Below are 16,359 nucleotides of genomic sequence, written 5' to 3' on the forward strand. Positions count from 1 at the left end.
GCTTCCTCACGCGGCTCCTCCGCCCGGCCCAGCCAGCGCCCTGTGGGGCCGAGACTCGCAGCGTCGGCGTCACGCGATGCTCCGCCACCACCACCACCACCAGCTGTGCCAATGTGCGATTTGCGATGGAGTGGCAGAGGACCTAGGGCTTTGTTACAAACACACGGGTTAATGTTCAGTAGCTGGTGAAATAAGTCAACTTTGCAATCATCATCTTCATCAACCATCATCTGCTGAATAAAGGCCTCCGACTCATCACCATCTCTCATTGGTCTTGTGATGCAACACAAGACCATTGAGCTCCTGTACAGCGGTTAGCACGCCACCTTGTGAACCCAGCAAATCGACGTTGGATTCTTGGCCAAGGTCAACATCAGAGATGAGCGATGTCTAAACTGGTCACGAGGCAGCAGCTTCCCTCCCCATCCCACACGGAGTGACATGGCAACATTCAGTCAACTAACCTCCTCGACCTGCACGGCGTGGGGAGGTCCACGTCAAACCATGGATTTACTTGGTCTGCAATGTGTACGCGAGCATTGGGGGGGCCCTGCGCTTCAATGTCATGGAGGAGTCAGATGTAATACTTCCGGTTGAGTTTGAAGGCGTCGGGGGGGCCCACACTGTGATTTGCTCCAGGCCTAACACCCTGTATGGACGGCCTTGTTTTATTTTTCAGTCTGCCACATGCCTTTGCCACACATAATATGGATAATAAAAATAAGACGCATCACAGGACTGTGTAGGGCCTGGGGTTTGAGCCCATGTAGCTCTCTGAAGTGCTTTCGGGTTGAACCGCGTGTTGTACGGAAATACTTCAGTGTTGATGACGGGATGATGAGCAGCAACTGTGAGACAGACCTGGATGAGTGTGGGTAGAGAGGTGAGTGTGACAGTAAGACAGACCAAGGTGAGCATGGGAAGAGGTGAGTGTGACAGTGAGACAGATCCAGATGAGTGTGGGTAGAGACAGGAGTGTAAGTAGAGGTGAGTGTGACAAGGAGACAGACCCAGGTGAGTGAGTGTGGGTAGAGAGGTGAGTGTGACAGTGAGACAGAGCCAGGTCAGTGAGCGTGGTAGAGAGGTGAGTGTGACAGAGACAGATCCAGATGAGTATGGGTAGAGACACGAGTGTAATTGTAATGTGAGGATATATCCGGGTTGCTGATGGATCACACCTCGTTACGATGATTGGCTCTACTGGTCCTGGCCTATAGCCAATGGGGGGAAGTCTGGGGGCGTGGCCCTGACGTAATGGGAAGGTGACATATGTAAGTAGGGGATTGGATCTGCTGGCTTTAGCCACAGCCAATGGGGGGACGAGTCAGGGGCGCGGTCCTGGGAACATACGATGGAGTCTAGAAGATTCCATAGAGGTTAACCAGGATTGGGGGAAAGGTACCACGTGACCGGGGTATTAAAAGGGGTGGAGACGGACAACACGTGGTCAGATCTGGAACGGAGGGTGAGGCCACGCTGGAGCGGGGTCCAGGCTGCCACGTGGCCGCGCGCGTCTCTCTCTCTCCCTCTCACGCTGTCTGTCAGCAGCGTGAAGGAGTAAGATAGGAGTGTTGTGAACGAAAGACAAATAAAGGCCGGATTCCAGAAGTCGCTTCCACGACCTTTATTACATAAGGTGAGTGTGATAAGGAGACAGACCCAGGTGAGTAAGTTTGAGTAGAGAGGTGAGTGTGACAAGGAGACAGGCCCATCACAACAGCAACATTCATCAGTCACCTCCAACCACCACCATTGCGTCATCATCTCAATCACTATGTTACAGTCATCACCATCATCACACTGGAGCACTATTAGACATCACCACCATCATGCTCATCATCATATTAAAAAAAGATCCCCCGTATATACTTAACTAACAGACTGTTGAGGCAAGTGCTGTTAGTGATCACCTATTAATGCCGGCACAGTACACGACGTTGGTTGGCCAGCAACACGCCTGGCCGCATTTTTCTCCCCAGTGGAAATGTTTACACACCACACCACGTACTCATTGGAGGCTGAGTCGACGTCGGGGAGGCCCAGGAACAGTTCAGATAATCGTCACTGTCGTTGGCCATGAGCAGAAATCGAATTCGGATCGATACATATGTTGCACAGCGAGTTAACCTCTACACTACCGCTAGCACAACCATCAGCCACCACCATCAATAGTAACCATCAGTCACCACGAAGTCACTATCACCACCAGTCATCTTCACTACCAATCACCCCCACCAGTCACCAACAATAAGAGTAACCAGCACCACCAGTCATCACCATCACCTGGGACCCCTGGGAGAGACTCAAGCTTGGGACCAGGATGAGGAGCTGGGAGAGACAAAGCGAGGGAGCCAGGCTGCCCAATGTGGGGGGTGTTCAACATGGGGCTCACGGCCCGGCTGCTCGTGTCACTGCTGCTCAACAATGGCTTCAGCGTGGAGGCGCTGTTGGGCCGCACGTGCAGTGAGGCCGAGCAGCTGGCGGCCAAGATGCGCATCCAGTTATCCAGCAGCAGCTGTGTAATGGGTTCCGGAGACAGTAGAGGTAACTTCTTTATTGTAATACAACACTCCAACAGTCCTGATACTCTGTTACAGCCTAGGTAGACAGCCTAGGTAGACAGCCTTGGTACACAGCCTAGGTAGACAGGCTAGGTAGACAGCCTATGTAGACAGCCTAGGTAGACAGCCTAGGTAGACAGCCTAGCGACATAACCTAGCGACACAGCCTAGCGACACAGCCTAGCGACACAGCCTAGCGACACAGCCTAGCGACACAGCCTAGCGACACAGCCTAGCGACACAGCCTACTCTTAGCGTACCTGACTATAGCTACGCTCTGGGGTCCTCCGGCTACAATTACCCTAGGGGAGGCTACCTGACCCGACCCAGCCAAGGTGCGGGTCTAGACTCTGGCTTCCTCGGAACTCGCCCTTACAAGGACGTAGAGCTGGGAGTCCCAGAGTCCCACCACTGGCCCGCACAGCGTCCCGGCCCTTACAAGGACATGCGGGACGAGGGGGTCCAGGGTCCTAAGCTGGCTGGTCTTGGGTCTTGAGCTGCGACTGGCCCCGATCGGCCAGAGAGCGGCCCTTTTATGCCTCTTGCCCATCGAGGGGTGGGGTTGTGCGTGCCCCCAGATACCCCACAGAGCACACACAGCCCCCCCATTGGTGGCGCCAAGGGGCTTAGCTGTCTAGGATCCGAAAGCCCCCAGCAAGCCCCGCCCCTCTTGGGCTGGTACAGTGGCCCCTCCCCTGAGGGTTTGAGCTACCTGCAGATGGGCTCTGTCCACCACTGCTGGTAAGTGTGGCCCATCTATGGCACTACAGCTGCATGGGCGGCGTGCCGCTCCACCAGCTTGGGGACCTCATGCGCATCTTCAACCCACCCGAGCTCAGCTGTCAGATCGCGGTCAAGACCCTGGGATGAGCTCCCACTCGAAAGAGGTCCTCCCCTGGCTGCTGTATGTGCTGCTACTGGGCTGTTTAGGACCGGTAGAGCAGACTGCTGCTGGTCTCCCACCCAGTAAATCAGCTGTCTTTTTACCCCATTGTCAGCCAACCCATCAAATTCTCTGACAATGTGACCTCATTCATCAGACACAACAAACCCACATACTTTCTCAAACAATGCATCTCCTATATTATGTTAATTTTGTTCTTGCAATCTTCAATATTCTACAATTCATCTTTGTTTCATACGTAACCTCCTGTTATATGAAGCTTAAATATGAATCACAAACATACCTCTCTATATGCCAGAAAACGCCATTTAGGATGGCACTCTAGTAGAACATACATTCTAAAACAATCAATGTTTATATTGTTGATTGTTGGGTGTTCAAACCAATCCTGGTTGCATTAGTGCCACACCTTCCCCATCACTCACCATGTAACTCAATAGATTTAAAATACCGACAGGGTGTTTGGCATTGCCCACATCAATATTAGAGGCCAGAAAGCAACATTTGAGCAATTCAAGATTTAATTCAATCATCTTTATCCAGACATCTTCTGTCTGTCTGAAACATGGCTTACCTCACGTATAATTCCCTAGCCTAATATAAATTTAAGGATGGAATATATGTTGATGAGACGGGCAAACAAGAGGAGGAGGTGGTGGCAGTATATTTGAAAAGTACAAGTAAATTGTCCCTGTGCGAGTCTATGGGTCTCTGTGTGTGTCTATGTGTCTCTGTGTGATTCTATGGGACAATGTGCAAGTAAATTGTCCTTGTGTGAGTCTATGTGTCTGTGTGAGGCTATGGGTTTCTGTGTGAGTCAATGGGTTTTTTGTGAAAGTATATTTTTTCTGTGTGAGTCTATGGGTCTTTGTGTGAGTCAATGGGTGTCTGTGTGAGGCTGTGTGTCTGTGTGAGATTTTATGGGTCTATTTGCAAGTATATTGTCCCAGTGAGTGAGTATTTGGGTTTCTGTGTGAGTCAATGGGTGTCTGTGTGAGGCTGTGTGTCTGTGTGTGAGTCTGTGTCTTAGTGCAAGTATATTGTCTTTGTGTGAGTTTATGTGTCTCTGTGTGAGTCTATGGGTCTCTATGTGATTATATGGGTCTTTGTGCAAGTATATTGTCCCTGTGTGAATCTATGAGTCGATGTATGTCTGTGTCTCTGTGTGATTCAATGGGTCTTTGTGAAAGTATATTGTTTCTGTGTGAGTCTATGGGTCTCTGTGTGAGTCAATGGGTGTCTGTGTGAGGCTGTGTGTCTGTGTATGATTCTATGGGTCTTTGTGCAAGTATATTGTCCCTTTGTGAGTCTATTGTCTCCGTGTGAGTTAATGTCCCTGTGCGATTCTATGGGTCTTTTTGTAAGTATATTGTCCCTGTGTGTCCATGGGTCTGTGTGTGTATTTGTGTCTCTGTGTTATTCAATGAGTTTTTGTGAAAGTATATTGTTTCTGTGTGAGTCTATGGGTCTTTGTGTGAGTCAATGGGTGTCTGTGTGAGGCTGTGTGTCTGTGAGAGATTCTATGGGTCTATTTGCAAGTATATTGTCCCTGTGCGAGTCTTTGGGTTTCTGTGTGAGTCAATGGGTGTCTGTGTGAGGCTGTGTCTGTGTGTGATTCTATGGGTCTTAGTGCAAGTATATAGTCTGTGTTTCGATGGGTATTTGTGTGAGTCAATGGGTGTCTGTGTCTCTGTGCGAGTCTGTGTCTCTGTGTTTGCCAATGTGTCTTCCTGTGATTCTATGGGTCTTTGGGCAAGTATAGTCTTTGTGTGAGCTATGGGTCTCTGTGTGAGTCTATGGGTCTCTGTGTGTGTCTATGGGTATATGTTTGAGTCTATGGGTCTCTGTGTGGGTGTATGGGTCTATGTGTGGGTGTATGGGTCTATGTGTGAGGTTATGGGTCTCTGTGTGAGTCTATGGGTATCTGTGTGAGTCTATGGGTGTCTGTGTGAGGCTGTGTGTCTGTGTGTGAGTCTATGGGTCTTAGTGCAAGTATATTGTCTTTGTGTGAGTTTATGGGTCTCTGTGAGTCTATGGGTCTCTATGTGATTATATGGGTCTTTGTGCAAGTATATTGTTTCTGTGTGAGTCTATGGGTCTCTGTGTGAGTCAATGGGTGTCTGTGTGAGGCTGTGTGTCTGTGTATGATTCTATGGGTCTTTGTGCAAGTATATTGTCCCTGTGTGAATCTATGAGTCGATGTATGTCTGTGTCTCTGTGTGATTCAATGGGTCTTTGTGAAAGTATATTGTTTCTGTGTGAGTCTATGGGTCTCTGTGTGAGTCAATGGGTGTCTGTGTGAGGCTGTGTGTCTGTGTATGATTCTATGGGTCTTTGTGCAAGTATATTGTCCCTGTGTGAATCTATGAGTCGATGTATGTCTGTGTCTCTGTGTGATTCAATGGGTCTTTGTGAAAGTATATTGTTTCTGTGTGAGTCTATGGGTCTCTGTGTGAGTCAATGGGTGTCTGTGTGAGGCTGTGTGTCTGTGTATGATTCTATGGGTCTTTGTGCAAGTATATTGTTTCTGTGTGAGTCTATGGGTCTCTGTGTGAGTCAATGGGTTTTTTGTGAAATAAATTGTCCCTGTGAGAGTCTATGGGTATGTGTGTGTCTATGTGTCTGTGTGATTCAATGGGTTTTTTCTGAAAGTATATTGTTTCTGTGTGAGGCTATGGGTTTCTGTGTGAGTCAATGGGTTTTTTGTGAAAGTATATTTTTTCTGTGTGAGTCTATGGGTCTTTGTGTGAGTCAATGGGTGTCTGTGTGAGGCTGTGTGTCTGTGTGAGATTTTATGGGTCTATTTGCAAGTATATTGTCCCAGTGAGTGAGTATTTGGGTTTCTGTGTGAGTCAATGGGTGTCTGTGTGAGGCTGTGTGTCTGTGTGTGAGTCTGTGTCTTAGTGCAAGTATATTGTCTTTGTGTGAGTTTATGGGTCTCTGTGTGAGTCTATGGGTCTCTATGTGATTATATGGGTCTTTGTGCAAGTATATTGTCCCTGTGTGAATCTATGAGTCGATGTATGTCTGTGTCTCTGTGTGATTCAATGGGTCTTTGTGAAAGTATATTGTTTCTGTGTGAGTCTATGGGTCTCTGTGTGAGTCAATGGGTGTCTGTGTGAGGCTGTGTGTCTGTGTATGATTCTATGGGTCTTTGTGCAAGTATATTGTCCCTGTGTGAATCTATGAGTCGATGTATGTCTGTGTCTCTGTGTGATTCAATGGGTCTTTGTGAAAGTATATTGTTTCTGTGTGAGTCTATGGGTCTCTGTGTGAGTCAATGGGTGTCTGTGTGAGGCTGTGTGTCCGTGTTTGATTCTATGGGTCTTTGTGCAAGTATATTGTCCCTTTGTGAGTCTATTGTCTGTGTGAGTTAATGTCCCTGTGCGATTCTATGGGTCTTTTTGTAAGTATATTGTCCCTGTGTGTGTCCATGGGTCTGTGTGTGTATTTGTGTCTGTGTTATTCAATGGGTTTTTGTGAAAGTATATTGTTTCTGTGTGAGTCTATGGGTTTCTGTGTGAGTCAATGGGTTTTTTGTGAAATAAATTGTCCCTGTGAGAGTCTATGGGTCTGTGTGTATGTCTATGTGTCTGTGTGATTCAATGGGTTTTTTCTGAAAGTATATTGTTTCTGTGTGAGGCTATGGGTTTCTGTGTGAGTCAATGGGTTTTTTGTGAAAGTATATTTTTTCTGTGTGAGTCTATGGGTCTTTGTGTGAGTCAATGGGTGTCTGTGTGAGGCTGTGTGTCTGTGTGAGATTCATATGGGTCTTTGTGCAAGTGAAGTACCGGTAATTACGCTGGACACCCAGGTTGAGGCACACGTATCTTTATTACAAGTTGTCGGTACAGGACAGCACTAGAGGGGGTAGCGGCCCCCTCACCCGGATAACTGGGGATACACTCTAGCTAATCCTGACCTACCCCCAAGTCCTCCACTAACGGGCTAGGGGAGGCTAACTGGCCCGACACTGGTGAGTCGGGCTACGGTCTCCGGAGTCCCAGGGTACTGACCCTGGTTCACGGAACCACGCCTCTGGCTCGATCCTCCGCAGCCCTTACAAGGGCGGCGTCGAGGGGAGTCCAGGGCTTCTAACTAGAGGATCTTCCTTCTTCCTCCTTCGTTCCCAGACTGAGCCACGAGCTCTCTCTGTCCTCCCCCTTTATACCCCCACATCAGGATCACAACCCCCCAGGCTGCCTGATGCGGACGTCGCTGCGGGCACCCCCCCCGTGTACTCCCGGAACTCCGCCCACTGTGTTTGTTCCCCGTTGGATCCTATGCACCTACAACCCTCCCGTAACAGCCCTACATCACCCCCCCCCCATTACAGCTCGCACCCGTCCCGGCTGCAACAATTCCAATAAAGGAACATTTACCCCTCGACCCCGTGTGTGCCTCATTTTTTTTTCAACAAAATGCAAATTGAACAACAACAACAAGAACAACAACCACACCCCCGAAGGGAATGTCCGACGCACCCCCCCTCCCCGCATAAATACGAAATCCGTAAAAGCACGTATATACAACTAGCCAGGAACTCCCCCAGCACACACAGCACACCCACGACACACAACGCACCCACAACACACACACCGCGCCCACACAACACAACACACACAGTGTGCCAGGAGCACACCACCGACGCAGCATACAGTAACCATGACACGTGAAGGAAAATAAGTATTTTTTTTTTTTCTTCCTTTTGTATATCATAAGAGTCTGCGCATTTTAGCGCGCGTCCTTGCCGCAGGCCCGTCACACGGGGCAACCCCGGACGGCGGACCATCCGGTGGCGACTGTCCCTTCCGAGATGAGGTCGCGATTGAAGTCGCGCGACCGTCGGCATCACCCGTGTGGGTTGTAGGGCGTGAGCCCGTCATTCCCGGTGCACCTGTGGGTGGGACAGCCGGCAACACATCAGGCGAGAGCAGCGACGGACCCTCCGAGTCGGTCGACCCCCCACATGCTTGGCCCTGCGTGTGTGGAGTGGGCCCTCGCACCGCAACAAACGGTTTTAGCCTAGAGGGGTGTACAAACTACCGGCGCCTCCCCCATTGGATTCGAACGCACTGAGGCCTCAAAACCTCGACAACCTGGATAGGGCCCCGCCACGGGCGCACGAGTTTAGAGGAGGTCGCGAGTGGTACCTGGGGACAGTGCAGCCATGCCCTGTCCCCCGGCTTCCACTGCAGCACGTGCGCGCGAGCCAGTCTGAGGCGCTCGTTCGCCTTTTGACGCCTGTCAGAATTTAGCCTCGCAGCATCCCGCGCCTCAGTCAGTTTGTCAAGGTTAAATTTAACGTGTTCGTCCAATTTAGTTTTACCCAGCGGCGCGGGGATCTGCAGCTGTGCCCGAACAGGTGGGTCGGGTTCGCGGCCATACATAAGAAAGAAGGGTGAAAATCCCGTCGCAGCATGGGGAGCCAATCTGTATGCCGCTAGAACCCCTTGAATTTGTAAGTCCCAATCAGTCTGTGAGTCCGAAACTTGCTGCGACAACATAGACGTGATGGTGCGATGCAGATGCTCGACCATCCCGTCCGTTTGCGGGTGATAGGGAGAGGTTCGAATTTTTTTCGTTCCTAGGAGATCACAGACTTGTTTTAGGAGTTTCCCGGAAAAATTTCTACCCTGGTCGGTCAGCAACCGCTCCGGAGCACCTTTGTCCATGACATAACCTTGGACAAAGGCGTCGACGATGGCTGCTGCCGACTGATTTGCCAGGGGCCAGGCCATAGGCCAGCGCGTAAAATATTCCACCCCAGTAAGCAAATATCTATTTCCCCTGGGGGTGGCGGGGAATGGCCCCAGAATGTCCAGTGCGACCAGTTCATTTACTCTGGAAACCTGGATGGACTGCAAGGGCGGGTTGGACTCCCGTGCCGGTGGTTTGCGCTGCCCACACTGAGGGCATGCTGCCAACAGATCAGCGACATCCCTTGTCATGCCCGGCCAAAAAAAATTCAGCTGGAGCAAGGCGAGGGTTTTCTGGGTACCCAGGTAGAGGAGGCGCTCATGAGCAGCCCACACCACCTTACCCCGTAATCCCGAAGGGACCACCAGCCGGTGACGGTGGGATTTGCTGTCCCAATGCATGAGCAACCCCGCGTGCATCCCCCAAGCGTCGGCCTCACCCGTCCCGCGCCCCCTCTCCCCGGCGCGACGACGCAACGCGAGGAGGGAGGTATCCTCCATTTGGAGGCGCCCCCATTCATTAACGGGCAACCCAAGCAGGGAATCTTTCCCCTGTTCCGCGATATCATTGGTGACCAATGTTTCGTCATTGGCGGCGGCCGCCAGGACCGGAACCATCATGTCCCCTGCTGGCTTGCAACGCCCCGACCCCAGGAGGCATGCGCATTCGGAGGCGGTTGGCATCCGTGACAGAGCGTCAGCGTTGGTGTGGCGAACGCCCTAACGGTAGGTGGTTTCGAAATCGAAATCCTGGAGGACCTCCAACCATCGGGACAATTGTCCCGATGGCTGTTGAACCTTCAGGGCGTACTGCAGTGCCGCATGATCTGTGCGGACGGTGAAATGCCGACCGTACAGATATGGGCGATACTGTTGGATGAAATAGACAATTGCCAACAGTTCCCTACGGGTGACACAATATCTTTGCTCCGCTGGAGACAACACCCGACTGCCGTACGCAACCACCCGTTCCACGCCGTCAACCACCTGGGAAAGCACGCCTCCAATACCCGTGTTGCTCGCGTCGGTGTCGAGCAAAAACGGCCTCGAAAAATCTGGGTAAATCAAGGGAGGAGCCTTTACCAGGGCGTCCCGAAGGGAGCAGAAAGCAGCTTCCTCATCCTGACCCCAGTGGAACCGGACCCCTTTCGATGTTAACGCGTGTAGGGGTTTGGCAATCGTTGCAAAATTAGCGACGAAGCGTCGGTAATATGATGCGAAGCCAATAAAACTCCTGACCTCTCCCACCGAGGTGGGAGTCGGCCAGGAGCTGACACACTGCGTTTTGGCGGGATCGGTAGCAATACCCGAGCGCCCTACGATGTGCCCCAAATAACGCACCGACTCGCGTAACAAATGGCATTTCTGGGGCTTAAATTTCAAATTAGCAGCCCGCATCTTTAGGAAAACCGCCCGCAACCTCTGGAGATGTTCGTCAAAAGTTTAACCAAAGACAATAACGTCATCCAAATAAATCAGGCACGACTCCCATTGCAATCCAGCCAAAACCAATTCCATCAATCGCTGGAAAGTTGCCGGCGCTGAGTGTAAGCCCATCGGCAACCGGTTGAATTGGAACAGGCCGTGCGGTGTACGGAAAGCAGTTTTAGGCTTAGAATCATCGTCCAGAGGAAGCTGCCAGAATCCCGAAAGTAAATCTAGTGTGGAGAAGAATCGCGCTCCCGCCAAGGCGTCCAGCGATTCGTCCATCCGTGGGAGCGGGTATGCGTCGGCAACCGAAATTTTATTAAGGCGCCGAAAATCCACGCAAAACCGCAACGAGCCGTCCTGCTTTTTAACCAGGACGATCGGTGCTCCCCAAGGGCTGGTGGAGGGAGAAATGATGTCGGCGGCTAACATGTCATCAACGGCCGATTTGACATGGTCCTTTTCGGCGGGACTTAACCGAAACGGATTTTGGCGAATTGGCGCGCTGTCACCCGTGTCAATATGGTGACGCAGCAGGTGAGTGCAACCCAAATCATATTTATTCCGACTGAAAACGTCGGAAAATTCCCTCAGTAGCGTTCTAAGCTGTTGGCGCTCTGAATTCGTCAGGTCCGTCGATCCCGCACAAAGCGCGTCGAGCCACCCTTCATCGCTGTCCGAATGTGGGAGCATCCGGGAAGCAGTGCCAACGTGGTTCGCGACAGGTTCCTCGCAGGGCACCGGCGTCGCGTGAGCGAGCACCGTCCCTTGAGGAACCACCACTGTCTGCGACCCTACATTGAGGACCGCGATGAAAGGGTCCCCGTCCCCTCTTACGACGGTCTGGGCCGGAATCAAATGAGGTCCATTAACCCCGGCCCTAGACGGTCCCAGCAAAACACCCTGATCCCCTACGCCCTTAGCGAAGGGCTTACGAAGTTTCAGAGGCACTAGCATTTGAGCTCCCGGCGGCACACGAACCGTTCTAACGACGAACGCCGGTACCGTCGCGAACGCCGTCCGAGCCGCCGCAGGGGAAGGCAGGAACGCCATGCGTCGCCCCGACGGAAGCTCAATGCATCATTGGTCGATCAAAATACGAATGGGCATTTTGCCTAAGAAATCCGTCCCCAGCAGGCACGGAACCGCCAGCGAGGAGGAAACGAAAATCGGCCCCGACAATTTGATGTCCCCAATACAAATTTGCGCTCGAATCTGTCCCATGATGCCGAGAGAGCCCCCGTTAGCGGCATAGAATGGGACGTTAACCGGCAGTAAAGGCCGGCTTTGTACAGGCAGAATATTGTAAATTAACTCCGAAATGATTGTCGCCGATGCCCCCGTATCGACCAGGATGCGTATCTCTACCCCGTCAATGTGTCCGACCACGGCCGACGACCCTGACGACGCGGCTACCACGCGATGGGCTAACACGGACCACTGCTTGGGCTCGATTCGAGTCCCTGCAGTGATCCGTGCTGGCCCGTCGCAACGCAACATCGGCCCCCCGTTCGTTGTGGTGCGAGAGTGTGCAACGGGTGGGTGCTTTGGCCAAACATGTGTGGTGCCGCGACTCGCCGGATCATGTTGCTGGAGCTTGGGAGGAGGAGGGCCAGCGTCCCGTCGCAGCGTCGTCCCGCGCTGTCGAGGAGAGCGGCACCCCGAGGCGACGTGGCCCCGGACGCCGCAGTTGAAACACCGCGGGAGCCCCGGTGGAGACGATGGACGGTCGAAACGGCTTGACCCGTCCCGGCCCGACCGTGCTCCTTGCGCCTGTTGCCGTCGATGGTCGACGGCGTAGAGCTCCTCCGTCGGAAGGGTGGCTGCAGCTACCGCACGCCCGGCCGATGCCCTGCTAGCTTTCCGCCGCAGGGACAGAAGGTTGGCGTGAAGGAGGCGCGCCGCCTGAGGAGAGGTCATCTCGGCGTCCTCCTGTGCGACGACAGCGATGTCCAGGTCGTCTGCCAGGAGGAGGATTTTCTCCGTGACCATCGCGTCCACGCCGTCGTCGTCCATACGGGGAAAAGCCGTCTTAGCCAGCGCCAGGAGGCTCGTCCTGTATGCCAGGGGCGACTCCTTTTCACCCCGCTTGCGGTCGTAGAACTGCTGTCTGCATTCTGCTGATGGTCCATAGACCCCGGCCAGCAGTTGTAGCGCCCTCGGCAGAGTAGAACGCTTCTCTCTTGGCGCCGATGTGAGGGCGGCGAGCGCGTCGGCGTCGAGGAGCGCCGGCAGCGCGCAGAGGGCTTCATCGTCCGACCACCTTGCCATTTCTTGGTGGGCGATGAAGCGTCGCTGGAAGCCGCCCCAGTCGCCCTCCGCGCCAACAAATTCTTTCAGCGGAGGCAGCCGTTGTTGCAGCGCAGCGTTCGCCTTGGAAGTCTGCAGGCTGCTATCCCCAGGACTCGGCTGTGCGTCGGCGCGAATGGCAGATGGAATCGCCTGTCGCAGCCGTGATGACGCTCCCGCCGCTGGCGATGATGCGGCTGTCCCAGCGAGAGCGGTGTCGGACCCAAGGTTGAGCCCGGCCACGCCCTCTGCAGCTGCCGTGGCGATGGCGGGAAATTCAAAATTGGAGTCTTCCGAAATGGCGGGAAGGCGCTCCGGTCGTCGACTCCCCTCGCCCCGTGGTGGACCGCCAGCCCCCAGCCGCGTGATGTTTTCCAGCGTGGCGGCAGCGGCATACAGCAGCTCCGCCAGCCTTTCGTGGGCCAGCCGTAGCGCGTCTGGCTGCGGCCCCTCTTCATGCCGATGCCCCGGTAGGAACGCGTCAGGCCCCGGCTGCACCATGTCATGGTGAGCCGTCTCGGGCTCAACGATTTCAGCAGTGTCCTCCTCCGGTACTCTGGCTCGAGCTGTCTGGCGTGTTTCCATGTCCGTAGTTCTTCTGACACCACATGAAGTACCGGTAATTACGCTGGACACCCAGGTTGAGGCACACGTATCTTTATTACAAGTTGTCGGTACAGGACAGCACTAGAGGGGGTAGCGGCCCCCTCACCCGGATAACTGGGGATACACTCTAGCTAATCCTGACCTACCCCCAAGTCCTCCACTAACGGGCTAGGGGAGGCTAACTGGCCCGACACTGGTGAGTCGGGCTACGGTCTCCGGAGTCCCAGGGTACTGACCCTGGTTCACGGAACCACGCCTCTGGCTCGATCCTCCGCAGCCCTGACAAGGGCGGCGTTCGAGGGGAGTCCAGGGCTTCTAACTAGGAGATCTTCCTTCTTCCTCCTTCGTTCCCAGACTGAGCCACGAGCTCTCTCTGTCCTCCCCCTTTATACCCCCACATCAGGATCACAACCCCCCAGGCTGCCTGATGCGGACGTCGCTGCGGGCACCCCCCCCGTGTACTCCCGGAGCTCTGCCCACTGTGTTTGTTCCCCGTTGGATCCTATGCACCTACAACCCTCCCGTAACAGCCCTACACAAGTATATTGTCCCTGTGTGAGTCTTTGGGTATTTGTGTGAGTCAATGGGTGTCTGTGTCTCTGTGCGAGTATGTGTCTCTGTGTTTGCCAATGTGTCTTCCTGTGATTCTATGGGTCTTTGGGCAAGTATAGTCTTTGTGTGAGTTTATGGGTCTCTGTGTGAGTCTATGGGTCTCTGTGTGTGTCTATGGGTATATGTTTGAGTCTATAGGTCTCTGTGTGGGTGTATGGGTCTATGTGTGGGTGTATGGGTCTATGTGTGAGGTTATGGGTCTCTGTGTGAGTCTATGGGTATCTGTGTGAGTCTATGGGTCTCTGTGGGATTTTTTTCTCTGTGTGTGTCATTGGGTCTCGGTGTCTATGGGTCTGTGTGCAAGTATATTCTCCCTATGTGGGTGTATGGGTCTCTGTGTGAGTCTATGGGTCTCTGTGTGAGTCTATGGGTCGCTGTGTTAGTCTATGGGTCTTTGTGCAAGTATATTGTTTCTGTGCGAGTCTATGGGTATCTGTGTGAGTCAATGGGTGTCTGTATGAGGCTGTGTGTCTGTGTGAGATTCTATGGGTCATTGTGCAAGTATATTGTTCCTGCGTGAGTCTTTGGGTTTCTGTGTGAGTCAATGGGTGTCTGTGTGAGGCTGTGTGTCTGTGTATGATTCTATGGGTCTTAGTGCAGCCGTCCTCCCCTAATTAGCGCGAATAATCGAGAGTCTACTGTACTTGGCTCCCATTGCCACTGCTTTGTAGCACTGAGTAATGAGCGAAAGCCCACGAGCACAAGGGGACAACATTCACAGGGCCGCACAGACAAGTCACGTGCCCCAACTTTCTATACTGCCACCTTTCAGCCCCATGAGTTTACAGGCACGTGCCACCACCTCGGTCAGATCAGTAAATGCAATCACGTAAAATTGTCCATTGCAATGATTGATGTTGATTGACGTGGCTCTGCTGCTGTCCCCTTTTTGGGCCGAGTCGTCTGCGTGGGAGCAGGAAATTGTTATCATTGAGCACGCGCATCGATCTATCGTGAGTTCTACAATTTTAGTTGAATTCATTAACCAACTCAATTTTCTTAACTTAAACATAACTTATACCACTATACTTTAGTGGTTTTTGGCATAGAGATCCACGGAAGATGAATATTTGGGATTATCCACGATTTTGAATTATCCGTGGCCATCCTCCCGGTCATTAGTGTGGAAAATGGAGAGTCTACTGTAATCAACAATCCTTTTTTGGCCCAATATTGAATAATCCTTTGATAAACACATGCTTGGTTTTGTTTTTCCAAGGTAAGTCCAAAATAGCAATAGGATTCATACCAACCCCTCTTGTACATTTGATCACCTTTTCAAGTTGCTGCGATCCCCAGTCGGTCGCACAGAGGTGATGCGTAAAGTAAAGGCCGACCGAAATTCGGTTTCGGTGCCGAAAGTTGGCAAATGGCCACTTTCGACATACGTTCGGTTTCGGCCGAAAGTACATTTTTTACTTTCGGTTTACTTTCGGTTTCGGCCGAAACTGATATTGACTTTCGGTCAACCGAAGATCTTTTTTTAGAATATAACGCTAGTGCTACTTTTATCTCTCTGCCTATCGGCCGGTCAGTCGGCGCTAGGCAATCCTGCGATAGGCTGCAAAAACACATCAGCAGCAGCTTGGGAGCGAGGTTACAGCCGCAACGATGGTCTGTTAATGTCAACAGACGGCAGCCTGCTTTTGCATCCGTGGGTGGAGTCTCTTTGGCGGGACGACAACAAAGTGCCATTGTTGTCTGTTCCCAGCCGCCTGCCCGCCTTGGCTTATGTGTTGCGTTCTCTTCAGTCTACACGCGTGTTGATACCGAGATTCAAAGTCTGACAATATTCTTCTTGGTTCTTTCGGTAAAGTCACTTAGAAGGGAAGTAATAAAATAATAAAAATAAAACATAATAAAAAAATGAAGAATTCTTCACCTGAGGATAGCTGCTTGCGTTGTGGCCGAAACGTCGTAAGAATTATTTTATTATGTTTTATTTTTATTATTTTATTATTTCCCTTCTATGTGACTTTACCGAAAGAACCAAGAAGATGAATCCCTGCAGTCACGAAAGCTTTAAATCGAAATCTGACAATATTGTTACTCAGTTAGTTAATAGTTACGTAGCAAATTAGTGATAACAAAATTACGAATCTGAGTGAAGTAGAAAATTAAACTTAATAAACGTAGCAGTTAATCACTAAAGTCGATTCTGATGCAAGAAACAGCAACCTGCTGGGCGAGAATGCGGAAAAACTGGCATTTCTTAACTACAACATTCGTTTGTTTAGATATAATTACTAAGTAACACCTA

Source organism: Lampetra planeri, chromosome 69, assembly GCF_965212315.1.
Source record: "Lampetra planeri chromosome 69, kcLamPlan1.2.h2, whole genome shotgun sequence".
Lineage (NCBI taxonomy): Eukaryota > Metazoa > Chordata > Hyperoartia > Petromyzontiformes > Petromyzontidae > Lampetra > Lampetra planeri.